The following is a 27,897-nucleotide window of genomic DNA, read 5'->3' on the forward strand; positions in this document are numbered from 1 at the left end:
AAAAGAAAGCTTGAGTAGCAATTCTCATATCAGACAAAATAGACTTTAAAACAAAGACTATTAGAAGAGACAAAGAAGGACACTACATAATGATCAAGGGATCGATCCAAGAGGAAGATATAACAATTGTAAATATTTATGCACCCAACATAGGTGCACCTCAATACATAAGGCAAATACTGACAACCATAAAAGGGGAAATCGACAGTAACACATTCATAGTAGGGGACTTTAACACCCCACTTTCACCCATGGACAGATCATCCAAAATGAAAATAAATAAGGAAACACAAGCTTTAAATGATACATTAAACGAGATGGAGTTAATTGATATTTATAGGACATTCCATCCAAAAACAACAGAATACACTTTCTTCTCAAGTGCTCATGGAACATTCTCCAGGATAGATCATATCTTGGGTCACAAATCAAGCCTTGGTAAATTTAAGAAAATTGAAATTGTATCAAGTATCTTTTCTGACCACAACGCCATGAGACTAGCTATCAATTACAGGAAAAGATCTGTAAAAAATACAAACACATGGAGGCTAAATAATACACTACTTAATAATGAAGTGATCACTGAAGAAATCAAAGAGGAAATCAAAAAATACCTAGAAACAAATGACAATGGAGACACAACGACCCAAAACCTGTGGGATGCAGCAAAAGCAGTTCTAAGGGGGAAGTTTATAGCAATACAAGCCCACCTTAAGAAGCAGGAAACATCTCGAATAAACAACCTAACCTTGCACCTCAAGCAATTAGAGAAAGAAGAACAAAAAAACCCCAAAGCTAGCAGAAGGAAAGAAATCATAAAAATCAGATCAGAAATAAATGAAAAAGAAATGAAGGAAACAATAGCAAAGATCAATAAAACTAAAAGCTGGTTCTTTGAGAAGATAAACAAAATAGATAAACCACTAGCCAGACTCATCAAGAAAAAAAGGGAGAAGACTCAAATCAATAGAATTAGAAATGAAAAAGGAGAGGTAAGAACTGACACTGCAGAAATAAAAGAGATCATGAGAGATTACTACAAGCAACTCTATGCCAATAAAATGGACAATCTGGAAGAAATGGACAAATTCTTAGAAATGCACAGCCTGCCAAGACTGAATCAGGAAGAAATAGAAAATATGAACAGACCAATCACAAGCACTGAAATTGAAACTGTGATTAAAAATCTTCCAACAAAGAAAAGCCCAGGACCAGATGGCTTCACAGGCGAATTCTATCAAACATTTAGAGAAGAGCTAACACCTATCCTTCTCAAACTCTTCCAAAATATAGCAGAGGGAGGAACACTCCCAACCTCCTTCTACGAGGCCACCATCACCTTGATACCAAAACCAGACAAGGATGTCACAAAGAAAGAAAACTACAGGCCAATATCACTGATGAACATAGATGCAAAAATCCTCAACAAAATACTAGCAAACAGAATCCAACAGCACATTAAAAGGATCATACACCATGATCAAGTGGGGTTTATTCCAGGAATGCAAGGATTCTTCAATATACGCAAATCTATCAATGTGATAAACCATATTAACAAACTGAAGGAGAAAAACCATATGATCATCTCAATAGATGCAGAGAAAGCTTTTGACAAAATTCAACACCCATTTATGATAAAAACCCTGCAGAAAGTAGGCATAGAGGGAACTTTCCTCAACATAATAAAGGCCATATATGACAAGCCCACAGCAAACATCATCCTCAATGGTGAAAAACTGAAAGCATTTCCACTAAGATCAGGAACAAGACAAGGTTGCCCACTCTCACCACTCTTATTCAACATAGTTTTGGAAGTTTTAGCCACAGCAATCAGAGAAGAAAAGGAAATAAAAGGAATCCAAATCGGAAAAGAAGAAGTAAAGCTGTCACTGTTTGCAGATGACATGATCCTATACATAGAGAACCCTAAAGATGCTACCAGAAAACTACTAGAGCTAATCAATGAATTTGGTAAAGTGGCAGGATACAAAATTAATGCACAGAAATCTCTGGCATTCCTATATACTAATGATGAAAAATCTGAAAGTGAAATGAAGAAAACACTCCCATTTACCATTGCAACAAAAAGAATAAAATATCTAGGAATAAACCTACCTAAGGAGACAAAAGACCTGTATGCAGAAAATTATAAGACCCTGATGAAAGAAATTAAAGATGATACAAATAGATGGAGAGATATACCATGTTCTTGGATTGGAAGAATCAACATTGTGAAAATGACTCTACTACCCAAAGCAATCTATAGATTCAATGCAATCCCTATCAAACTACCACTGGCATTTTTCACAGAACTAGAACAAAAAATTTCACAATTTGTATGGAAACACAAAAGACCCCGAATAGCCAAAGCAATCTTGAGAACGAAAGAAGTAACTGGAGGAATCAGGCTCCCAGACTTCAGACTATACTACAAAGCTACAGTTATCAAGACGGTATGGTACTGGCACAAAAACAGAAAGATAGATCAATGGAACAGGATAGAAAGCCCAGAGATAAACCCACGCACATATGGTCACCTTATCTTTGACAAAGGAGGCAGAAATGTACAGTGGAGAAAGGACAGCCTATTCAGTAAGTGGTGCTGGGAAAACTGGACAGCTACATGTAAAAGTATGAAATTAGATCACTCCCTAACACCATACACAAAAATAAGCTCAAAATGGATTAAAGACCTAAATGTAAGGCCAGAAACTATCAAACTCTTAGAGGAAAACATAGGCAGAACACTCTATGACATAAATCACAGCAAGGTCCTTTTTGACCCACCTCCTAGAGAAATGGAAATAAAAACAAGAGTAAACAAATGGGACCTAATGAAACTTAAAAGCTTTTGCGCAGCAAAGGAAACCATAAAAAAGACCAAAAGACAACCCTCAGAATGGGAGAAAATATTTGCAAATGAAGCAACTGACAAAGGATTGATCTCCGAAATTTATAAGCAGCTCATGCAGCTTAATAACAAAAAAACAAACAACCCAATCCAAAAATGGGCAGAAGACCTAAATAGACATTTCTCCAAAGAAGATATACAGAGTGACAACAAACACATGAAAGGATGCTCAACATCACTAATCATGAGAGAAATGCAAATCAAAACTACAATGAGATATCATCTCACACCAGTCAGAATGGCCATCATCAAAAAATCTAGAAACAATAAATGCTGGGGAGGGTGTGGAGAAAAGGGAACCCTCTTACACTGTTGGTGGGAATGTAAATTGATACAGCCACTGTGGAGAACAGTATGGAGGTTCCTTAAAAAGCTACAAATAGAACTACCATATGACCCAGCAATCCCACTACTGGGCATATACCCTGAGAAAACCATAATTCAAAAAGAGTCATGTACCAAAATGTTCATTGCAGCTCTATTTACAATAGCCCAGAGATGGAAACAACCTAAGTGTCCATCATCGGATGAATGGATAAAGAAGATGTGGCACATATATACAATGGAATATTACTCAGCCATAAAAAGAGACGAAATTGAGCTATTTGTAATGAGGTGGATAGACCTAGAGTCTGTCATACAGAGTGAAGTAAGTCAGAAAGAGAGAGACAAATACCGTATGCTAACACATATATATGGAATTTAAAAAAAAAAATGTCATGAAAAACCTAGGGGTGAAACAGGAATAAAGACACAGACTTACTAGAGAATGGACTTGAGGCTATGGGGAGGGGGAAGGGTAAACGGTGACAAAGCGATAAAGAGGCATGGACATATATACACTACCAAACGTAAGGTAGATAGCTAGCGGGAAGCAGCCGCATAGCACAGGGAGATCAGCTCGGTGCTTTGTGACCGCCTGGAGGGGTGGGATAGGGAGGGTGGGAGGGAGGGAGTCGCAAGCGGGAAGAGATATGGGAATATATGTATATATATAACTGATTCATTTTGTTGTGAAGCTGAAACTAACATACCATTGTAAAGCAATTATACTCCAATAAAGATGTTAAAAAAAAATTTAATCACACAAATAATAAATAATATGTGAATGCAAAAAAAAAAAAAAAAGAATAATGGAGAGGAGGTAGCAGAGATGGTAGAGCTACAGAAATACAGAGAAGAAGTGGCAGTTCAGACACAACAGACAACAGATCAGCACTCCCAAACCCTTATGCTCATCAGCAAGACTTGGGTCTTTATTAAAAACACAGACTTCGGGTCCCACCACCATAATCCAGTTCAGCAAGCCGTCGCTGGGGCTGGAATCTGAATTTCCACATGGTCCCGCCCAGATGCAAATGATTCCCAGCCCACACTTTGAGCAACCCTGCAGTAGAGATGACCGTGAGGGAACAGCGGTACTAGTGACTAGTTGTTTTGTAAACATAAAGTATTTTCATGATTTTTTGTTGTTGTTCTTCATACGATCTTAGGAGATAGATTGGACACATATTTGTCTTCCCCATTTTATAGATGAGTACACTGTAGTTCTAAGAAGTTAAATGATTTGCCCCAAGTTGCACTATAGTAGGTGAAATAGATGATAGAGTCAGGACTGAAACCCAACTCTTTCTAATCTTAGATGGGCATTTGTTCTATTAAACCAAGAAAAACACACTAGAATAGTGCAGTGCTATGGAGTCCTTTGGTGTAAAGGCAGGCAGCTGTGCACACCTCCCTACTCTCTGTGGGCACTGAACAATAATCGGTGCTAAGTGACTCATCAGGAAAATAGTCTTTAATTCAGGGTACTATATCAAGGTAGAAGATAATAGGATATATTGTGGAAAGGTTTTTTTTTAAGTTTTAACATTTTAAAATTTAAGATACTTCACGTCCTTTCTTTACTTGGAGCCCTCACTTATATATCGATAGAATAACCTCATGAACATTTATGCATTTATTCAATAAATACACCACATAATTGAGATATTACTAGTATAACTTTCCCACAACCCTGCATTTGTGAAAGTTTAGAAACATCCTCAGCTTTGTATCTATTCTTTCATCCTTATAATTATTATCCTTTATTATTATAAAATATATCTGCATATTAAACATATTTACACTTCAGTATTTTCCACATGTAAATTTACTAATAAGCCTGTGGATAGTATTCAGTAATTCCTTATTAAGTCCGTACTTTTTCATCCTCTAATTCTCTGTTCTTAATTCTCATCCCTTTACTCTGTTTGAATAGGATCGTATAAACTCTTTGTATGGCCGTTAACTTGTTTCTTCATTTTGTTCCTCACAGAATCGTGGCTTAAAGGCTTTCTTGTGTGGCACGTTCTGAGCCTATGTCACTAGATGGACTGGTGGGTAGACAGCAGTCCCCAGTTCCCTTCTTCTGCCTTCTTACCCTTGCAGTGCTAAAGCATGAAGCTCTCAAGTTGCTCTGTACCGATAATTGTGAAGGATTCTGACGAGCCCTTCTACTTGTGCCTCTTATTCCTTGACACATTTCCGTTTGAGTCCCATGTTTATAACCCTATGCTATGTTTCACCAATTTGGGCTCCTTCTTTTTAAGCCTGTTCTAGATATTTTGAATCCACGTTGCCTTTCTTCTGCTGCTCTTTGCCCAAATGATGTAACACATCAGCTTGGTCAGCTGTGATTGGTGTGGTTGGCCAAAGGAGGCACCAACGTGGACCAAAATGGAAAACTCGTAGTACAAGTGCAGAAAAGCACAAGATTCAGCAAAGCCAGCATTTCAAGTTTTAAAAAAAGCAGACATTGGGCCCAGATATACACTCTGTATAGCGTAAGTTGCCCCTGGGTGCTGAATACAAAATGTTCAGGCTGCCATAACAAAATACCACAGACTGGGTGGCTTAAACGACAGAAAGGTATTTTCTCACAGTTCTGGCGGGTGGAAGTCTGAAATCAGGGTACCAGCGAGGTTGACTTCTAGCGAGGACTCGCTTTCTAACTTGCAGATGGCCACCTTCTTGTTGTGTGCGCACATGGCCTTTCCTTTGAGTGCACGGAGAGAGGGAGAGTGAGCTCTCTGGTGTCTGGCACTAATCGCATCATGAGGGTGCCACCCTCATGACCTCATCTAACCCTAATCACCTTCCAAAGACCCCATCTCTAAATACCATCACACTGTGGGTTAAGGCTTCAACGTGTGAATTTTAAGGGGACACAAACATTCAGTCTATGACACTAAGGGTGTTAAAGACAGCAAACCAAAAGTTCGCAACATCTCTGCCCTGTTGGATATCTTGCTCTGTTGGAAGTGAGCTTCCAACACTGCAGAACTTGAGGCAGGCCTCTGAGAGATGCAAGGGTGACCTGAACAGCCAAGTCCAGCCATGCATCCTTTGAGATTAAACCAAAAAGAGTGACCTTGGACCTGGACCAGACTTCATGGTTTGGTCTCATGCAACTGTTCAAATGTTCTTTTTTCTTTTATCTCCACGGGTCTATAGGCCGTATCAGCGGGTCCACAGGCAGCACATAGAGGAAGGGGCTCTGCGGGAGGCTCTGCTTCACTTCTTGCTTCACATTCATTTCTCTTCCCACCCCCTTTATTCTAACTTTTCTATTGGTTGATCCTGGACATGTAATTTCATTGACACTGACTAAATCATTTATTTATTCATTGAATAAATCATTTAGTCTCTCTTGAAATATTTTAAGTGCCACTATGTGCCAGGTATGGTTCTGGGCACTGAGTCTAGAGCAGTGAACAATAGAGGTAAAAACCCTGCCCTTGTGAAGCTGACGTTAGACTATGAGATAGTGCAAAGTGCAGTGGGGAGTGACGCAACTGGAAATGGGCGGTGAGGAGCGCTGGGGGTCGCTTTAAACAGGGTGGTCACCTCACCACAGCTTGAAGAGAAAGTCAAGATTTGTTGAGGATCGAATGGATTTTCCTTCATTCACGCATAATGAATATCCTTTCTAACTTCCCTCTGTGGACATTTTCTGCCATGTCTCCAGTCATCTCTGGATAAGTCCCCCTGATAGCCTTGCCTGTCTTGGGTGTAAGTTTGCTGCTAGTTTCATGTAGTTCACATTCAGTAATGCCAGTGGTATCCGGTTTCTAACATCCCTCATCTCTCTTTTAAAAGCCGTTGTTATACCCAGTAGTAATACCAAGAGCTATCATATAACGAGTGCCTACCACGTGCCAGATACTTTACAGATGCTGTATCACTTAGTCACCCAACAATTAACCAACCAATTAACCTTTGAGATAAATATTATTATTAACCTCACTTTACAGATGAGCATTCTGGGGCCCCGGGAGGATGAACTCCTTGCCTCAGTTTATAAAGCCAGGGTGCTCGAGTCAAAAGCCTTTTCTCTCTTCACCGCACCGGGCTGCAGCTCTCTGGAGATGGGCAGTTCCCCCACGCTAGAGTTTCATAGATTCATCCCCAGAACTTGCTCTTGAAGGCACTTATCTTGAGACCTTGACAACTTTGTCTTCTCATAGCAGGTCCTACCACTCCGTAACATCTTAGAACGCAGAGAGGCTTCGCGTTCCTTGATCTTTTCTATCACCATAATTTAAATTGTGCACTGTTCTAATAGCAATATACACATCCTCCCTATATCCGTGTCAGGTGTTCTGTCTTTTGATAAATTCATTTCAGTTACTACCAGAGTATAATCAGAAAAGTCAGTACCTTTCCCTTTTGATTACACAGCTCCTATTCTAGCACTTAGTTCCTAGCAATTCTGCTAACCTACTTATTTTTTGTAACTTTTCTCCCAGAGGGTACTGGTAAGTAGCCTTCGTTCCCAATTCTTCTATGCCAATCTAAATCTTTGGCATGTTTTTGCTGCTTTCAACATTGTCGTTCTTTTTTCATTGATACAATTGATATTACCTCACACCATCACCCCTCAGTCAAATAACCTGAGATATATTTTCTCTTTCCCATATATTTTAGAGGTCATATGGTCATATCCATTCCCCATGTTGATCTTTTCCACTCTCATAACTGTGTGTATGTGTGTCAGGTAACCAAGCAATATATCTTTCATTCTTCTCAAATCATAATGCCCTGTCACATCCTCCATCACCCTCTGCCATTAAATCAGTGGAGTTCAGTGTGTCAAGGAAGGGCAATCCTTTTTAAAAACAGTCATTACTAGGCTTTAATCATCAAGTTAGATGTGTTTAAGTACTCACGGAGCCGGTGGCCTTTGGAGTCAGGAATCTCTACATTTCCAAAATTCCTTTTATATATCAAAAGGAACAACTGTTATGTTCACTTGGATGGCTATAGTAAACAACTGGTAATCCAAGTGCCCATGTGAATCCAGGGCTACAACTGCATCGCTGGTGGGAGTATAAAATGTTGCAGCTACTTTGAAAAACAGTGTCACAGATCCTCAAAAATTAAACGTAGAGTTTTCTGTGACCCAGCAGTTCAACTCCTTGATATATACCCAAGAGAAAGGAAAACCCATGTCCAAACAAAAGCCTGGATATGAATGTTCGTAGAAGCATTATTTATACCAGCCAAAATGTGGAAACAATCCACGTGCCTATCAACTGATGAATGGATTAGCAATATGTGATCTGTCCGTACAGTGGAATATTATTCAGCCGTAAAAACGAATGGAATTCGGTATAGGCTACAACAGGGATGAGACTTGAAAGCATCGCGCTAAGTGAAAGAAGCCAGTCACTAAAGGCCATGTGCTGCGTGATTCCATTTACGTGAAGCGTCCAGAGTAGGAAAATCCGTAAAGACAGAAAGGAGAATAATGCTTGCCAAGGGCTGTAGGGAGAGGGTAAGAAGGCTAATGGATGTGGGATTTCTTTGGGGCTTATGAAATTGTTCTAAAATCAGATAGTGGTGATGGTTGTATAACTCTGTGAATATACTAAAAAGCACTGAATTGTATACCTTAAAAGGGTGAATTTATAGTAAGTGAATCATATCTCAATAAAGCTGTGAAGGAAGGAAGGAAGGGAGGGGTGGAGGGAGGGGAGGAGGGAGGAAAGGAAGGAAGGGGTAAGCCTGGTTAACTGGGACTCTAGAGCTGTACTCTGAGGCATCAATTGGGAAAACCCAGAATATGATCTGTGATGCAAGCAGAGGAACCACAGTGGAGCACACTGAGAGGTGGCCAAGGGAACAATGAAAGACAGAAGTATGACTGAGAAGCCAGGTACCAGTATTCCACCTCTCCCTCCCACTCCATATTGAAAAGAGTGCAGCCTGGGCCGGGGTGGGGGGGAGGTGGGGGGGCGGGGGGAGGGGGAGGTTTGACCAAAGTGTTCCAGCAAGGTTTAAGGAGGAACTGACAGGGCTTCCCTGGTGGCGCAGTGGTTGAAAGTCCGCCTGCCGATGCAGGGGACACGGGTTCGTGCCCCGGTCCAGGAGGATCCCACATGCCGCGGAGCGGCTGGGCCCGTGAGCCATGGCCGCTGAGCCTGCGCGTCCGGAGCCTGTGCTCCGCAACGGGAGAGGCCACAGCAGTGAGAGGCCCGCGTACCGCAAAAAAAACAAAACAAAAAAAAGGAGGAACTGACAACAGACTGGATTGAAGCCATCTTTGCTCTCTAAGACTCTGGGAGACCACCGTTCAGAGTTCCTCATCAGCAAGGAGCGATCATAACAGAGGAGAAATCCATGCAAGAGGGAAGGCCACTTCTCCTCCAGCACCTACCTGGCACAGAGGGATCCAGACGTTTCCACACGCTCCCAATGGAGGACATGGAAGGTCACTGAATGTTGAGAGCCAACGGGCCTGCCAGGCGGCCACTGTGGTGAGGGGAAAGGTAGCCCCACGGCAGAGGCTGCAGGTGGACAGCTTAATCCAGGGGCTGAGTGGAGGATGTGCTGAGACTCAGAACACCTGAAGGGTAGTCATAGGCTGAGGCAGGGCCAAGTCAGCAAGGTGGAACAGGACGTCGGGCCTGGCCTGGCCTGAGAGAACCGACTCTACAGTTTGCAAGCCTTGGACCTCATTGCTGGATGCCAGGAAGGTGCTCAGTGATGGGGTGGTGGTATCTGGGGACATTACTGTAGAGGCCGTCTTGGGGAGACTGAAATAGGGGTGGGCTGTGAAACCCTGGGACACTAAGCATTTACCCAAAGCTACTAAGTTAACCCAGAAGAGACTCTTTTTGATGGACAGGGAACTGAGTTTCCATTAATTAGGAGATTTTAAGATGCCCCTCACCACCTCCGTCCATGGGAATAGGGACTTCAGATGGAGATGAGTGCACTTAGCAAGGTTTCTTGTCCTTGGCCACTGCCGCTTTTGGTTGGACAAACCTTTGTTGTGCAGCTTGTCCTGGGCGTTGTAAGATGTTGAGTAGCATCCACGGACTCTACTCACTAGATGCCAGTAGCTCCCAGTCAAGAACCAGTTCATTATAGCAATAAAGAAGGTTATGCACTGTAAATACATCTGGAGGTGGAGGATGAGTTTTTCACCCTTCTCTCTACATACATGTCCAGCCCAGGCCTCAGATATTCTACATGATGTGAACCGGGCAAACCTCCTCTCCTGTATGACTTCCTTCCCCTTTTGACCCCTGCGAAGGGCCTGGAAGCCATGTCCTTTCATGCATAATACATGCCCTTCTTTGTATTCAGCCCTGTTTCTTACACTAAAATTATATCCTGTTTCTTTGCTCTCAGAGCCCCACAGGCTCTGTCTTGAGCTTCCTGTGTTCTTATATTATTTGTTTTACCTGTTCTGACACGCGCTCACTGCCCCACCTTGGTATTATTTTAATTAGTCCTTCCAGGTTTCTTTTGAGCTCCCTCATCTTTCTTTCCTCCTCTACCGCCTCCCCTTACCTGCTACTCTTCCTTCTGCCTTTCTCTCTCGATTGGCTGTCTCCTGTCTCCTTTGTCTCTCTCCCCACTGATTTCTTGGAGGCCCCGACCTGCCACCCCTCTGCCCTGCTGCCTCCTGTACGGAATCTGACGAACTCCCTCTTCCAAAGGAAGCAAGGTTGAGCCTTCCCCGCCCGTCCACACCTCTCCTCTTTCTCCCTAGCTTCTTTCTCTGTTTTTATTCTTTGCTTGACTACAAGCTGAAATCCAGCTTCTTCCTTCTTTTCTACACGTGTGACATGTCCATGCCCGCAGCGGGAGGTGTTCAGCCTGGTGCTGGGCGTGGGTCACGCAGGGACGAGGATCGAGACCATACCCTTGGCATCGAGTGGATGCGCAGTGAATGTTTGTCAAGTAGCTGAAATTTGCATCACTGACGTCTGGTCCAAGGCCTGAGGCACGGGAAGTGCTCAAGGCAAAAATGCCCTTGAACTGACCTGAGTATAACTCTCCCCCCTCCCCCCATTAGATTCGACAGTCCAGACCGCAAACCCGAATCTGAACTCTCTTCCTATGTCACAGCCTTTTCTTCTTCAGGTTGAAACCTCTCCTGCATCTATGATTTGACTCCTCGAGAAAACAAAGACGTTACCTGACCCTCCCACACAGAATCCTTCTTAAACCATCCTGCTGCCTTTTCTCCTAGTGCACTCTCCAAAATAAATCCAGTTTTTCTGCTGATCGGAAGCTTATATCAAACGCCTTTACTTTCTGGGAATTTAATTACGACAAATATGTCCCTAGGGTTCCTGCCAATTGGATTAGTAATCAGGGTCCCCAGCACAGGATCTCGGTGCAGCTTTTGAAGCAGATCCGCGCACCAAATCTTCCCTTGGAGGACCGTCCCCACTCGCCGCCTCCCCCCTTCCCGCTGTGCCAAGGCTTTCAGATCTTCTCTCTCTTTCTGACTCCCTCTCTGCCTGCAGCTCTTGTGGAGGGCAAACGAGAGCTGCTGTCAGCATTAGCTGCTTTCTTGTTACTTCCTTCTCGCTCCGCCTTCTTTACATTCTCCTCCCTCCACCCTGCTGCCATTCTCCAGATATTTTCTTTTCCCTTTTCCCTCTGATTTTTTTTTTCCCATAAGTTTATTTATTTATTTTTGGTTGTGTTGGGTCTTCGTTGCTGCGCGCGGGCTTTCTCTAGTTGCGGCGAGCAGGGGCTACTCTTCGTTGCGGGGCGCGGGCTTCTCATTGCGGTGGCTTCTCGTTGCGGAGCACGGGCTCTAGGCGCACGGGCTTCAGTAGTTGTGGCTCATGGGCTCAGTATTTGTGGCGCAGGGGCTTAGTTGCTCCATGGCATGTGGGATCTTCTTGTACCAGGGCTCGAACCTGTGTCCCCTGCATTGGCAGACGGACTCTTTTTTTTTTTTTTTTTTTTTGCTATACGCGGGCCTCTCACTGCTGTGGCCTCTCCCGTTGCGGAGCACAGGCTCCGGACGTGCAGACTCAGCGGCCATGGCTCACGGGCCCAGTCGCTCCGCGGCATGTGGGATCTTCCCGGACCGGGGCATGAACCCATGTCCCCTGCATCGGCAGGTGGACTCTCAACCACTGCGCCACCAGGGAAGTCCACCCTCTGATTTGTAAAGTCAATTTAAACCCATTGGATAAATTGAGCAGGTGGTATTAGCTCCACTGGCAGATGAGGAAACAGGATCAAGAAGCAGTTAAGTGACCTGGCGCATCACTACCACAGCTGAGATTACAAGTTAAAGCCCCACCTCTTAGCCTGTGGCATTTTCGCTTTGTCTAACCCATATTGACTTTAAAGATAGTATGGGGATGGCAGAAGTGGACGTTACCTAGTCTCTACAAAATCTATGAAATGCCGTGTTTTTATCCTTGAAGGTTAATACCAATAATAAGGAAATAATCTGCATGAGTTCCCTCTAATACTTTTATAGAGTTGTGCTCAAGATCATTAATCCTTTCCATCCACCTTTGTCATTTGTTCTTTCAAAAATCATTTATATACTAAACAGGAAACACTCATTACAGATTTATAGCACATCAGATCTATAAAGTCCTTTCAGAAGCCACCATTTCATTTGACTCCTCAAAACGATCTTGAAAGAGGGCCTTATTAACCCCATTGTACAGATCATTAAACTGAGGCTCAGAAAGCTTCAATGATTTAATGCAAGACACAGCTAGGTCATGGCAGTGCAGTGACTTGCGCACTTTTCCTCTTGACTCTGAAGTTCATATTCTTTCAATTTTAGCATCCTACTTCACACATGAAGGGGCTGCATTTCTAAAACCCATTTAGCTTAGATTATGAATATTTATTGTTAGGAGTAGAAATACATCAAATTTACAGACAAACAAGGTAAAGGCAAATATATTTAGCTATTGATATGAGATAGAGCTGCTTGCAAAATTAGGATTCATTGCAGGCAATAGATCTTCTTCATGACTAGGCTTTGCTGGATCTTATTATCTTGTAAATAGCATCAAAATAACAGACTTGGGTTTAATAGGGTAATGAAACCAGTTGATTTAGTCCCCAGTTGAGCACGGTGGGCCAAGGCCTGCCGGAATGTTCACTCACAGTACCCGAGAGAGCTGTGGCAGGGCCCGGGCCACCAGACTGGGCTCTGCAAAGCTGTGTGTGAGTCACTCGCATTTTTGGCATTGGGAACTTGATCAGGATTTCTGTAATGACGTAAGAAGCCAGGAAGATTGGAGCCTGGATTATATAGCTGTTTGAAAATTCAAAGTTTGTTTCTTTGAATCACTGGACTAGAATTATACCCCAAGTTAAAATATGAAATGCCTGAATCCACTTAGTACAAGGAGATGTGGTTCCCTCGAAGCCAGAGATTCTTCATCTTGGCTCTGTGGATGGACTTCTGCTGGCCTGTGAGTGTGCAGAGGATCAGGGGCCCCACTGAGGGGTTATGCGCTTAAGTGTGTGTTTCTTTCTGCGTTAGAGCCTTTGTACCTTTGGTAGGTTTCACAAAGAGGGCAGAGAATGGTTAGCCACCGATAGAGAGGGCAGTGGGAGCCTAGGGAGTGAGTGAGCCCACCTGAAGGGAGTGGGGGCAGGCGAAGGTGCAGGCAGAACCTAGGCAATCAACCAACAATATGTCAGATGTTTTAATAAAGCGATTCTCGTGTCAGTGTCACATGAATCACAGATGGTGTGATTGGATTTCATGAAGGGTGATTCTTGGTGGCTTTCGACCTCGGCCCTATGGATGCACTGTGCGAGGTTCATAAACTCTGAAATCAGAGGCAACAGTTTGCACGTGTGTGCATATGAACGTATTTCTAAGGAGAGGAGCTCCCACTTTCATCAGAGTCTTAGAGAGGGTCCTTGATCCCTGAAGGTTAAGAACCACTGAGGTGGAAGAACTGTTCACTAAGCTTTGAGCTTCTGGCAATGACAGTGATTTGGGTCCCTTCCTATGTCCCAGTCCCACCTTTATATAATCTCTTTTCCATCTCTCTCTCTTTTTACTTGATGAAGCAGTGTGCTAAGAGCAGAATAATGCAGTCCAATCTCAGTATACGAGAGCTGAGAAGGGAGAGCTCAAGGGGGAGGGGATTCATCCAAGAAGACTTCCCAGAAGAGGCCTCTTTGGAAGTGAGGTCTAGCGGGTCTGCTCAGCACTTGAGCCCTGAACTGGCACACAGGAAGAAGACCGCTTGGGTAGAGAGGCATGGACAGCAGGACTGGAGCTGACCACGTAACTGAGTGTTGAGTTCACGCTCAAGACGAGGGATTTCCCCTTGGATTGTGTAAGACACTGTAAATGAGGAAGGCCATTGCCAGATAGAGCACTTCACGGGCTATTTATCATTATAGGAGGAATTGACTGACCTGGTGGGTTAATCAGAATTCTGAGCAAGTCTTCATTACATGATAATTCAGCACACAAGATTTATATAGCCCCTGTCTTCATTAACAATATAAATATTTCTTTAAAGTAACATTTTGGAATTGAACACAGAACGTTTCAATGTTTCTTCCCTCACCGAACTGCTATTGATTCTCGCCTAGTTGTGTGGACGGCACTTTGGCTTCAGCACCCTCAAGAACCAGCTACAAGGCATGACTTAATGTGCCGTCATTCACACCTTGCCAGGGTTTCTAGCTCTCATAAAAGAAGCTGTCCTTGGCATCAGTGGGAAATCTCCAGGAAAAGACTGGATCTGTGACAGGACTGCCTCAGAATAATCTGGAATCCAAATGGTGCTCTCGAGCTTCCCAGTTCATTCCCACCAAGAGCTGGAGGCTGCTGCCGGTATGCCCCCGTTTATGTCATAGGTGTGTTCCCGAAAATCATTGAGAAAATTATACACGTTGACTAAATTACAAACAGATAACATATATAATGAAGCTTTGAGTTGATGTGATATGGTCACTATTACAGAAAAAGGTTTTGTGAAGTGAAATGTCTTTTTGATGGGAATCTTACCACTGATTTTATAAGGTTTTTGTGTATTGAGTTTGCTTAAACTGAAACCTAGTTGTATGTGAGCCTAGGGAACTAGTAATTGCTGTCTTCATGTGTTCAAGCTGATTGGGTCAGTATTTTCATCGGCTGTCCAGTTCTTTTGAGTTGGGAGCAGATAGCACTGTTATATGAATAATAAGCTATGAAAATTGAGCACACAAGAAAAAATTAGTATTATAATCGAAACTTACAACAAAGTTAAAATAAGAGTTGTCTAACGATTTGTGTGGTAATTGTGTCAAGATGTTAAGTGGTTTCTGTAAATGACTATAATTAGTGTGACTCCTGCAGGCCAGTGAAACATTTGTAGGGACAGAGGTTGTTGAAGAGAGTGTTAAACAAAACTGACTCGCAGCCTCTTCTAGGGCCCCTATATCCATGGATGAAGCCTTTCCTTCCTTCAGCTGGTCATTCCAATGGCCCAGCTTTCAAGGAGCTCCTCATGCAGAGATTTACTGTGTCAGACCTCACCCCGTGAGAGCAAACCAGAGTCACACTGACCATGGACCAGTGCTTCCTTAACCTGAGCATGAGTCAGGATCCCCAGGAAAGCTCGCTGAGCCCCACTCCCAGAGCTCCTCATTCCATAAGGCCTAGGGCTGTACTCAAGAATTTGCATTTCTAACAAGTTCTCAGGTGATGCTCTTGCTGCTGGTCAGGGGAACCACTTTGAGAACCACTGGCTTAGAGGAAGGACTGAGAAGCTCAGGCTACAAAGGGCTAGTCAAGAGAAGAGGCCCAAGTAGTGGTCACATTTACCCCCTCCCCCTGGCATGGAGAGGGAACTGGGTCTATAGTGGGTGGGCTTCAGGGGCTACTAACACTCTTCACTGCCCCTCCTCTATTTGTTCAAAACTTAGTACTGAGCACCTACTAGGATAAAGCACAGAACTAGGCATGGGAGATGCAGCAGACATGGTACTCCAGCACAGAAGTTTACGGTCTAGAAGGTGTCAAGAGACATACACACCAGTGAGGATCTAGGTGGACAGCGCTAAGTGGACACAAGAGGCTCAGCTGTCCAATGACACTGCCTTGCTTCCTTCACCTCCACTTTCCCAGACGAGCTCCCCACGCTCTCTTTCCATAGTCATTCAACGCCCTTGCCCCATTCTCACTCTCAGCCGATGACTCTACTTTCTACTTCACTGAAAACAATCCAAAGAAGACTTGTAAAAGCTTCTGCAACCACGTCCCCGCAACTAACTGCACCTGAAGCAGGTAGCCACCATCTCTCCTGCCATACTGGATGGGTTAGTCAGGGTTCTCCAGAGAAACAGAACCAATGGTGTGTGTGTGTGTGTGTGTGTGTGTGTGTGTGTGTGTGTGTGTTATATATGATTATATATATTTATATGTAAATATATTTTTAATATTTATTTTATTACATACGTGTATATTTGTGTGTATATAAATATATATCATATACATTCATATACTATATATGTGTGTATATATTATATATAATATATATCATATATCATATCTATCATATATATCATATCTATCATATATAATATCATATATTATATGATAATATAATATATATAATCATATATAATATATGATATTATATATCATATATAATATAATAATCATATATATGATATATATCAATATATATCATATATAATATAATATATGATATTATATTATATATAATATCATATATTATATATAATATAATATCATATCATATATATATTATATATATCATATATATCAATCATATATATTATAGATATTATAGATATATGATATATATAATATATATATTATATATAATATATCATATATATTATATATATATACATATATATGTATAAAGAGAGAGAGGGAGAGGGAGAGAGAGATATTGAGACAGAGATTTATTTTAAGGAATTGGCTCACATGATTAGGGGGCTAACAAGTCTGAAATGTGCAGGCCAGGCTGGCGAGCTGGAGACCCAGGAAGGAATTGATGTTGCGATTGGACTGCCTTCAGACAGTGTATAATATATATACACAGAGAGAGAGAGGGAGAGGTCAGTCGTTATTAGTCCTGCCCGTAAAAGAGGGGAATACTATGATGTGTGGACCCTGAGGGGACACTACCCACTGAACTTGACTGATCACTTGAGAAGCAAGAGACCAGAAGCCAAGAGTGACTTTAGACTTGCCAGCCTTTAGATTTGGGTCGCCAAGTGAAACATGGTTGTATGAACAGAAATAGGGGAAACGGGAATTTTTGGATACTCTAATGAGTTCGGTTTGGAATCTTTTGAGTTTAGCTGAACCTGCAGGACAGCGTATCTAGATGGGAGATGGAAACAACTGATAGCTTAAAAAAAAAAAAAAAAGTCTTTTTCTTAAGACGTTCACCTGATTGGATGGGGCCCATCCACATTATGGAAGATAATCTGCTTTACTCACAGTCTACTGACTGAAATGTTACTCTCACTCAAAACACCCTCCCAGAAACATCCAGAATAATGTTTGACCAAATATCTGGGTACCACGGCCCAGCCAAGTTGCACATAAAATGAACTGTCACACTGGGTTAAGCAGTTGTGCTTTTGCCCGGGCCAGCCCTTCCGATGGTGCCCTAGATCCCATGCCCCTCGCCTACTCAGGGGCTTCTCTTCTACTGTTGTTTCCTTGCTCTCCTGTCTCATCAATCTTTCTCACACTACTGGATCTTTCCCATAGCATGGGAACATGCTATAATACCTCTCATCATTAAAAACACTCCGTTGACCCTGTATCCTCCTGCAACTACTGCCCCGCGGCTCTGCTCCCCTTTACAGAGAAACTTACGCAGAGAGTTATCTGTACTTATTAAAGAGCCTACTTTGAGTCCTCTCATTCTCCTTTGAACCCACTACAGTCAGGCTTTCCTCCCCCCAGACTACTCTTGTCAGGACTACCAATGACTCCCTTGGTGTCAAATACAATGATCATGGCTCAGTCTTCATCCAGCAACAGCATTGGGCACCCTTGGTCGCTGTCTCCTTTTTCGCTTGGCTTTCGGGTCACCACGCTCTTTGGGTTTTAGTCTTAACTCACTGGCCACTAACTACTCAGTCTTTGTTGCTGGTTTCTCCTCCTCTTCCTGACCCCTAAACATTGGAGCACCCTTGGGATTAGTCCTTGGCCCTGTCCTCTTTTCTAGTTATGCCCACCTCCTGGGTGATCTCATCAGGCCTGATGGCTTAAAATAGTTTGAATATGCTGATGACTCCAAAGTTACTCTAATGAATGTATAACTGCAAACTGTGATCAGTGCTCTGAGAAGGTGCACGTGCTGCAAGATCATATTCCAGGGGTTCTTGTCCCAGTCCAGAACAGGGGGCTGCGAGCTTTGAGTTGCAGGCCATTCTTCAGCCTGGGACCTCTTTTTGCCAATAAAATTTTATTGGAATTCAGCCAGTCCCATTTGTTTGTATCATCTAAGACTACTTTTGCCCTACAGTGGCAGAGTTGAACTGTTGCAGCAGGGACTACACAGCCTGCAAACCTGACAATATTTGCTCTCTGTCCCTTTATAAGAAAATCTGTTGACCTCTGGGCTAGGAGATCAAGGAACAGATGATGTTTGAGTTGAGTCAAAAAGGCGAATATGAGTTATCCAGGCAAAGCAGGGGCAAGAGGGTTCCAGGCCACCAGAACAGCACCTGGTAGGAGACTTGCGAGGGAAGGGAGCGTGGGGAATCAGAGGACCTGATGGAAAGCTGGTCAAAGATGGAGGCGGGTGTGTATTTCACAAACACTGCCTAAAGCAATGCTTCCAACACTTCATTGTCTAAGAGCCACACTTTAAAATGTGGATTCTGGTTCAACAGATCTTGGATGGGGCCTGTGATTTGCATTTCAAACAATAAAGATGTTAAAAAACAAAATCCCCCACAACAACAAGCTCCCAAGTGATGCCTAAGTAGCAAGTGCTGTATGCCACGTGGAAAATAGAAGGGCATGATCTCATTAAAGCTGAAAGCTTGGATGGAACTTGAGGGGGAGGAAGGAGTCAAGGATGATTCTACGTTTCTAACTTGAGTAGCTCTGCGGCGTCGCTTACTGGGAAGGGCAGATTGGGGACCAAGAAAGTTTGAGTATGGAGAAGATGAGTTAAATCTTGGATGAGTTGAATGTGTGGTGTCCATGGGACATTTACATGTGGACCAGCAGGTAGCTGAATATTCAAGGTTGAAGCTGGAATGGGAGGTGGGGTGAGGATTAGGGTTAAAGAATGTTTTTTTCAAAAGTATTAGATGAGTGAGACTTGAATATTTTTATAGGCTTGAGGGAACTTATCAGTGATGGGGCGAGGTGTTCCGGGGATGAGCCCAGAGGGATTGCTACCCGTGGGCAGGAAAGGGTGGAGGTATGACAGGTAAGAATAGGTGTTTACGCAGATGTGTTGGGTGGAGCTTGAGAACATTCTCACTGCTGGCCTCTAATTTTGTGAACAAGGAAGCAAGGCCTATGAAGGCATAGGGTCGAGAAGAGAAGAAGGGGAGGAATGAATTTAGGGCATGTGTATGTATGTCAGTGTATGTGCAAAACATCAAAAATTTGCACCTTCTGATAAAATTGTATTTTATTGTCCCTCTCCGGGCCTCAATTTCCTCATTTGTAAAATGAGAAGGGTTGGAATTGATCTCTAAAGTGTCATTCGGTTTTACAGTTCTGACTCAATACAACAAAAGATTTTTTAATTTAGCATATAGATAAAGAAATACTTAATGGAAATATTTACATATTATCTTGGATCTTAATGAGGAATACCCACTATGCCTAGAATTGGATGGGAGTCAAATAAACATTTCATTTCAAATCACCCTAAAGGGATTCAATGTATTATAAAGGATAAGAAATATGGAGGGATTTAGTTCTTGCAGAATTTCTGACTAAGTGTACATGATACTATACAACACTTATAATCTTCAAAGTGTTCGATAATTGTGAATCTATCTCCACAAATTGCCCTGGGAGATTGTTACTTCTTTTTAAGATGGTGTGGAAAGTGAAACAAGGAAATTGTGACTCATTGGTGCTTCGTAATGTAGGGCCTGAAGAAGAGTCATGTATGGCTGATTTTCTTTACCTGAAGTGACAGGGCTCTGGAGGAAGCCCGTGGGGGACCTGGACCACATCACCTTCACCTTCACCTTCACGTAATGACATAAGTTATATCCAATCAACAGGGTTTCCTTCTTTCGGGGGGGTATTTGAGAAGCTCCTGGAGAGAAAAAACCATATACAGTTCATCTTGGTATTTCCTCCAGTAGTTGCCTAGGAATTTCTTTCTTTTTAAGCACTATCCTAGGCAACTACTGGAGGAAATACCAAGATGAACTGTATATGGTTTTTCCCAGGTAAGGTCTGGCTACAATCAGAAAAGTAATGACTGTTCTTCAGGTTCAGAGTTTTGCTTACAGAGAATGTGGTTCTTAAACTGAGTTCCTGGCCAGAAATTAGTTTTTGCCCAGTCTGCTCTCTGGAATAAGAAAGTAGATCTTGGTCTTTCACTAAGTTCTGTTTTCCCATCCAGAAATCCAGAGCAATAGTGCTTCCTCTTATCGACCTCAAAGGCTTTTGTGAAGATAACTCTTAAGTACGCTGAGCTCTTAGAAAAAAGGTGTTATATATATGCAAAGTACTATCATATATACACGCTAGATACTTTATATCCAAGATAAATTTTAAAACCAAAATAAAAGGGAGTTTGTAGAGTACTTGTTGATAAATATAAATGGATATACTGGGACGTATCTGTTTCACAGGGGAGTTGAAAGAAGTAATTGATGTTTATAAAGTTCCTTGAAGTGTTTGAATTAAAGAGTCTAGAATTTGCAAGCTATGATTACCTTCTGTATTATAAATGTTATAATTAATACACACACATATTCTCCTCAGATGCAGAGCTGGGACTTGTTAAAAAATGAATAAACCCTTTAAAATGAGTATTTTGGGGAGTAGCCTCTATATCCTCCAGAGTTCTGACTCATTTGGGTGAGCACCGATTGATACGGACTCTGGTCTCACCCAAGTACATTTACCACCCATATTTTGTAATTTTCGTAATCTACCTTGCATTTGTGGCAGGAAGAACTGAAAGAACCTTGTGTTATGAGTTATTCAAGCTTGACAGAAATCAGGAGCTAAATAAAAGGGAAGACAGATATTTCTCTGTCTGACAAGGTTACCTCAGATTGCTTGATGTTCTCTGTGACGTTCGCTTGAAAAATATTCTTCCAGCTTCATTAAACTGTCTTTGGTAGGTAGCAACTAAACATTCCCTGTAGTCTAGATTTTCACATTCCCAAATGACTGACGTAGGGTTGCAAGGAGAGGATGGATACACAAGTGGATGGGCTGGAATTGGGGCAGACAGTGGGGGCAGTCATGGGGCAGGGCAAGGGAGTGACGAGTGGTCCTTAAACAGCAAAGACCTTTGGAAATTTTAAGAAATATACTGTATTAACATTCGTATGCTGAGGAAGTAGATACAATTAGTTCAGATTACAAATGGCTGTCCCAATTAGGTACATACTGTTCAGAAGGATAGAGAACAAAATCCCCCTGCCCAAGCTCGGCTGGTCATAGTGTACTAGGGAAAACCAGAAGGAGATTGCTGTTTTGTTCGTTCCAAGACACTTGAATACTGTTCATTGTAAAAGTCTTTCAAGTTTGCTATAGACTTGAAATTTTTCTAACGTTGGAGGGAAAAGATAAAGAAATGCCTCTTTACTCCTATTCCACGACCGTGTCTCCGTGCCTCAGACATCATCAAATACACAGAATAGGAACTCCCCAGATCTACTTAATTGCATTGTAAGTTATATATTCTAGAATGTTCTTTGCACTTCTAAAGTGAATATTAGGCATTTCTCTCCCATCATCTAAAGAAGTGACAGTAAGGTTATTAGGGCTATGCATGGTTACAGGTCCTTAAACATGTTGAATCATACAGGAAATAGGAAAGATAATGACAGACCTTCACATACCCGTTATTATACACCTAAGTAGCCAAAGGTGACCTGAGATTTTCCTTTTTGGAGATGAGTGAGAAGGAAAGGGCAAGGGAAAACAGTTGAGAGGAAATTGAAGAAGGCAGTGATCAGCACTTCTCTGGTGGTCCAGTGGTAGAGAATCCGCCTTCCAATGCAGTGGTCGTGGGTTCGATCCCTGGTCAGGGAACTAAGATCCCACATGCCGGGGGGGGGGGGGGGACAACTAAGCCCACACGCTACGACTACTGAGCCCGCATGCCTCCTCAACTGGAGCCCGCGTGCTGCAAACCACAGAGCCCAAACGCTCTGGAACCCGCGTGCCACAGCTAAAGAAGAGAAAACCTGCATGCCACAACTAAGACCCGATGCAGCCAAAAATAAATAATAAATAAATCCTTTTTTTAAAAAAAAGGCAGTGATCGTCATCATATGGTGTACCCAGTGGGTTCTTTAAAAATGTGCATTGACTATTTAAAAAGTGAATTAAGCAAATCTCACTGTTGAATTATTTTTGAAATTATGAAGATTGTATTTTTTCAAACCCCAAACTGGGACACATACTTTGAAACTTGGACTGCCTGGAAAATTCCGGATGGGTGATATACCAGCACTCTGATTCCAGTCTCCGTCTTTGTACTTCCTAGGGCTGAAAGAAAACATTTGAGATGGAGTTCTAGGAAGATTTGTCATGAATATCATTTTATGTTAAGGGACAATTGGCATTTTGAATTGGAGTCCTGGGGCTGAAAGCACATGTGCATAATGTAAATATCTTAATTATCATTCATTATGCATCTTCGGGAGGTACATTATTATACATAATTATGCATATGCCTTTAAAGAGGTAGGCTCCTACCTGCAAGTGACCACATTTCCCAAATCCCAAACTGAGAAGCCTAATTGGAAACGTGCTCTAACAAGGAGATTGGATTTTTTTCAAACTCTGGGCTGTGGTGGAAAAGTTCAAATATCCCTTGGCAGTCGCTGTGCCCGATGCGCATGCACTTTTTAACGAAGTACTAGGAGACCTTAAGCTGGGCTCAAGTCTGCAAGATCCTAAAGCAAGGCGGAGAGGGCCTGTTCTTCACAGTGAAAGGGTCAGAAGGAGGTCATGACTGGGTGACCCCAGAGCCATTTGGTTGTGTATCTTTTGCAGCTGGGAGAGTGAGGGGGTCTCATAACGGAAGCTTCAGGAACAAAAGAACAAGGTCTCCATTTGTCAGGGGGGAGAGGGGGAGAGGAGGAAAAAGAAACTAGTATTTCCAAGGGCAGGCAGTGCCATGGGAGGATCCGCACTTAGACTGGGGGCTGGGGCCCCGGGCTCACTGTGTGTGGGCACGCAAGCTGTTATGCACCGAATCGTGCCCCCTCAAATTTCAATGTGGAAGTCCTAATGCCCAGTACCCCAGAATGTGATGGTATCTGGGTACAGGGTCTTTAAAGAGGTAATTAAGTTAAAATGACATCATTAGGGTGGGCCTAATCTGATTGGTGTCTTTAGAAGAAGAGGCTATTAGGACACAAACGCAGAGGGAAGGCCACGTGAAGGCACAGGGAGAAGTCTACACGCCAAGGAGAGAGGCCTCAAAAGAAACCGACCCTGCCGAACTCTGATCTCAGACTTCCAGCTTCCAGGGCTTGGAGACAATACATTTCCGTCGTTGAAGCCACCCAGTCTGTGGGACTCTGTTACGAAGCCCTAGAGGACTAGTGCACAAGCATGATGTTGAAGCAATAGAGGGGGTCCATCAGGAAGGGGGCCACGCCCACCTGGTAGAGAATAGGCCGTTTGGGCTGGCTTGGCCCAGCTGTTGTGTTCACCTGCTCCTTGGAGAAAGCTTCAAGGGGAAACTTCTTAGAAAATGTGACACTCCCCGAGGCCTTCCAGGCTGTGCGTTTTCTACCCTTGGCTTCAGCTTCTCCAGAGTGATCTGAGCATCATGTGCACCCAGTATGAAGCTGGACCAGGACCTACACGAAGCCAGCTTGCAAAGACTCCGAGAAGCTTATGTGGGGATACCTGATGATCGAAGTGGTAGACGTTACCCTCTAGTACCCTTAAAGAGGGCTACAGGATCATGAAACGGCATCATCTTAACTGACACCCCAAGAACTGTGTGAGTTTGATCACACACAAGAACAGTGTTCGGTTGTAGTTAGCTTGCTTTCATCTGTTCCTAGGATACCTGCTTTTTCCCTGTAGAAATGGGATGGAGGTTAACCAAGACACCATCCCATCGGCTGTCTCTCGACTAGGCACAGGGTGAGGTCTGGACTTGTCAGCCTGAGAAGACAAAAGCTGAGAGGGGAAATGATCCAGGAACGCAGACAAAGAGGAAGGAAACAAGAGATGCCTCCTGACACCCTGCCTGTCCCTCCTACGCGCGTCCCCTGTACTAGGGCTGCTCTAGCTGTTGTACTACGTGCTCTGTCTCATTTCCTCCTCGCCTCCAGCATACGAGGTGGGGCCTATCAAATCTACATATTTTAGGTGAGGAAACAGAGGCTCAGAGAGTGAAAGGACCAGGGGCAGAAGCCGGATTTGCATGACTCAAAGCTTATGCCCCTAATTACCCTACTTGCCATCCTCCCCCCTCGAAGGATATAAATAGATCATCCTGAACGTACTCATTAAGTCCCGGGATGCTAAAACGAAAGACCAACTTCCTTCCTGGAACTCCTTGTACATACCCTGAAACTGAAAGGAGGTACTTGAGGACAAATTGAAGGTGGCCGTCTTTGTGTCACCATGGGAAACAAAAATACTACTTGTTTTTTTAACCTCAAGTTGTAGAGCCTGAAAATATTGGCTTGAGAAGGGTCTGGATCAGGTCCCTAGACACCTGGAGGGTAGAAATGGGGGGATGGCTCTTCTCAAAGCAAAACAAACAAAAATGCTCCCAGCCTGACAGAGAATTTATGTATAACCCCCCTAGGACTGTGCAGGCAGCCAAAGCCACAGGTGCTTTGACCTTGGGGTGAGGTTTCGTCAAGTCCATCAGTTCGAACTTTGGGCTGGTAATTTAGCCTCATCTTCGCAACCACCCTAGCTAACCGGTCCTGAGCTCTCACCAAATGCCAGCCACTGTTCGACCTCACTGAATTTTCACATCAACCCTGAGAGACTGACTCTCATCACTTCCATTTTACAGATGAGAAACTTGAGACCATCTCACGCTGACAAGAAACTGATTGGGAGTTCTCTGATCCTTCTATAATTCATTCATTTAAAAGGGAAACTTTAATTATTATTTCAGTTGCAGTTAGTAAAGAAAGTTATTCAAATAATTAATTGCAGTTTGATATGGTGAAATATTTTAAAATGTCTAGCTCCCAATGGGGAAATCCTAAAAAAAGACAACGACGAGCAGATGGAGCTGTTTACTGGCCTAGATCGTGTCACGAGTCACGTGTCATGGCTTACCGTGGCTAGTAGAGAGGTCCGGGAAGTGTAAAGTAAACCCCACCCTTTGGGGGCTACCTCAAGGACAGCAGTGAGCACACTCGCTCACAACTCATCCCATGGAGTCTCTGAGCTGCCTGAGACGCTGGAATGACCGAGTTCTGATGGACAAGCTCAGAACATAAGAAATCAGTCACCCTGTACCACTAAGATAACTCCAAAGTCCGGAAATATGCACAGAAGGGACACACCTGTACAATAAATCTGCGGCTTGGGCCCCATTCCTACACTAAAATGCACCGCTCTCACCTCCCTCCTATTCTGCTTACTGTTGCAGGCTACACTTCGCTTGAAAGCTCAGATCCATTGGGGGTGGAAATCCCAAGCATAGCAACAGTGTCCAGGCAGAAACAGCAGGCAAATGTCCTTAACTAACGGAGGAGAGGCCTGAGTAGCAATAATCCAGCTCAGAAGCTGAATCAGAAGTGGGTTCAGTTATAGCAGGCGTTGCTGGGGGGTGTGGGGGCAGCGAGGGGTAGGAGTGGCAAGGAGGGGCAGGCAAGCCCTGGCTTTTAGGGTTTTGTACCAAACCTATGAAAACCTTGTGCTCCTTGGCAGCCGGTTGAATGCACCTCAGCTGGCCAAGGGAAAGCACTGGCAGAGGGGGCCTGATTTTCCTCAGAAGTAACAGTAATCGCCAACAGCCCTAAGGGGCAGACGCACTTATTATAATCCATTTTACATACAGGGAAACTGAAGCTTACGAAGGTCGAGTAACTTCTGAGGTGACACAACTTCAAAGTAGCAGGATTAGAATTTTAATCGTGGTATGTGTGAATTCTGAGTCCAACTCTTTTTTTTTTATAAATTTATTTATTTTTGGCTGCATAGGATCTTTTTTTGCTGAGTGCAGGCTTTCTCTAGTTGCGGCGAGCGGGGGCTACTCTTTGTTGAGGCGCGCGGGCTTCTCACTGCGGTGGCTTCTCTTGTTGCAGAGCACGGGCTCTAGGCGTGTGGGCTTCAGTAGTTGTGGCGCGCAGGCTTCAGTAGTTGTGGCTCGCGGGCTCTAGAGCGCAGGCTCAGTAGTTGTGGCACACGGCTTAGTTGCTCCGCAGCATGTGGGATCTTCCCGGACCAGGGCTCAAACCCGTGTCCCCTGCATTGGCAGGTGGATTCCCAACCACTGCGCCACCAGGGAAGCCCCCTGAGTCCAACTCTTTACACACTAGGCCGGGGAGAGCAAGCTTTCCTGTAAAGGGCCAGGTAGTAAATATTTTCAGACTCACAGACCACATGGTCTCTGTCACAGCTACTCAACTCTGCTGTCACAGAGCAAAAGCAACCAGAGACAATACATAAACTGATAGGCAGTACACAGTTCCAATAAAACTTTATTTAAAGAGATGGTGGTGGGCCAGCTTTGGCTGTAGTTTGCTGACCCCTGAGCTAGGCTATGACACTTCCCTAATTGCCTGCAGCAACAAGTTGTTCTGGTCTCAGAATTAAGCACTCTAGAATCAGAGACAGTGATCTAATGGAAGGAAAGAGAACTGAACCGAAGAGTTCGGGCTCGAACCCCAGTAGTACCATTAACTTTCTGTGGGATTTTGGTCAAATTATGTAAAGCCTTTGTGCCTTAGTTACCCCATTTGCAAATTAAAGTGAGAATCACTCTCTGGAATATATGTTTCCAGGAGGATGGAGGAAACACAGATGGCCTGCATGTTGAAAAATGGAATTACCATGCAAATCTTAGGTGCTTACTTTCCTTACACTGGGGAGTCGCCGCCTGGAGCCGCAAGCCGTAATTTTGCCAGAGATCATATCCTAAGCCTGGTGCCTCTGGAGGAGCAGCAGGTGAGTCGGTGGCACTTGCATATCTGTATGAAACTCGATTCCTATGGCAACAAACAGAATAAGAAGCAGCTCCCACGCTGTGCCAAAGAACAATGGGAGGATGGCAAGGCAGAAAGTGAAAATCAGACGAGATAGGGAATTGCAGGGAGAGACGGTTGAGCTCAGCTTGAGTGGCTACTAGTGCTGATACCAGAATAAACTGCTGATGTTGAGAATGGGCCGTCGCTCTCAGCAATAGGGATTGTTTTCATTGGGTGAGAGAGAGCTCTTGCTTTGTCAAAGCATGTGTTTGTGACACCATTAAACAGTCAAATAATACACTCCTTCCTGACAAGGAGCTCTCAGTGCCAGTCTCCAAACGATAGCACTTCCTTTTGCATTTCTCTCACAT

The sequence above is a fragment of the Orcinus orca genome, chromosome X (genome assembly GCF_937001465.1).
Source record: "Orcinus orca chromosome X, mOrcOrc1.1, whole genome shotgun sequence".
NCBI classification, from domain to species: domain Eukaryota; kingdom Metazoa; phylum Chordata; class Mammalia; order Artiodactyla; family Delphinidae; genus Orcinus; species Orcinus orca.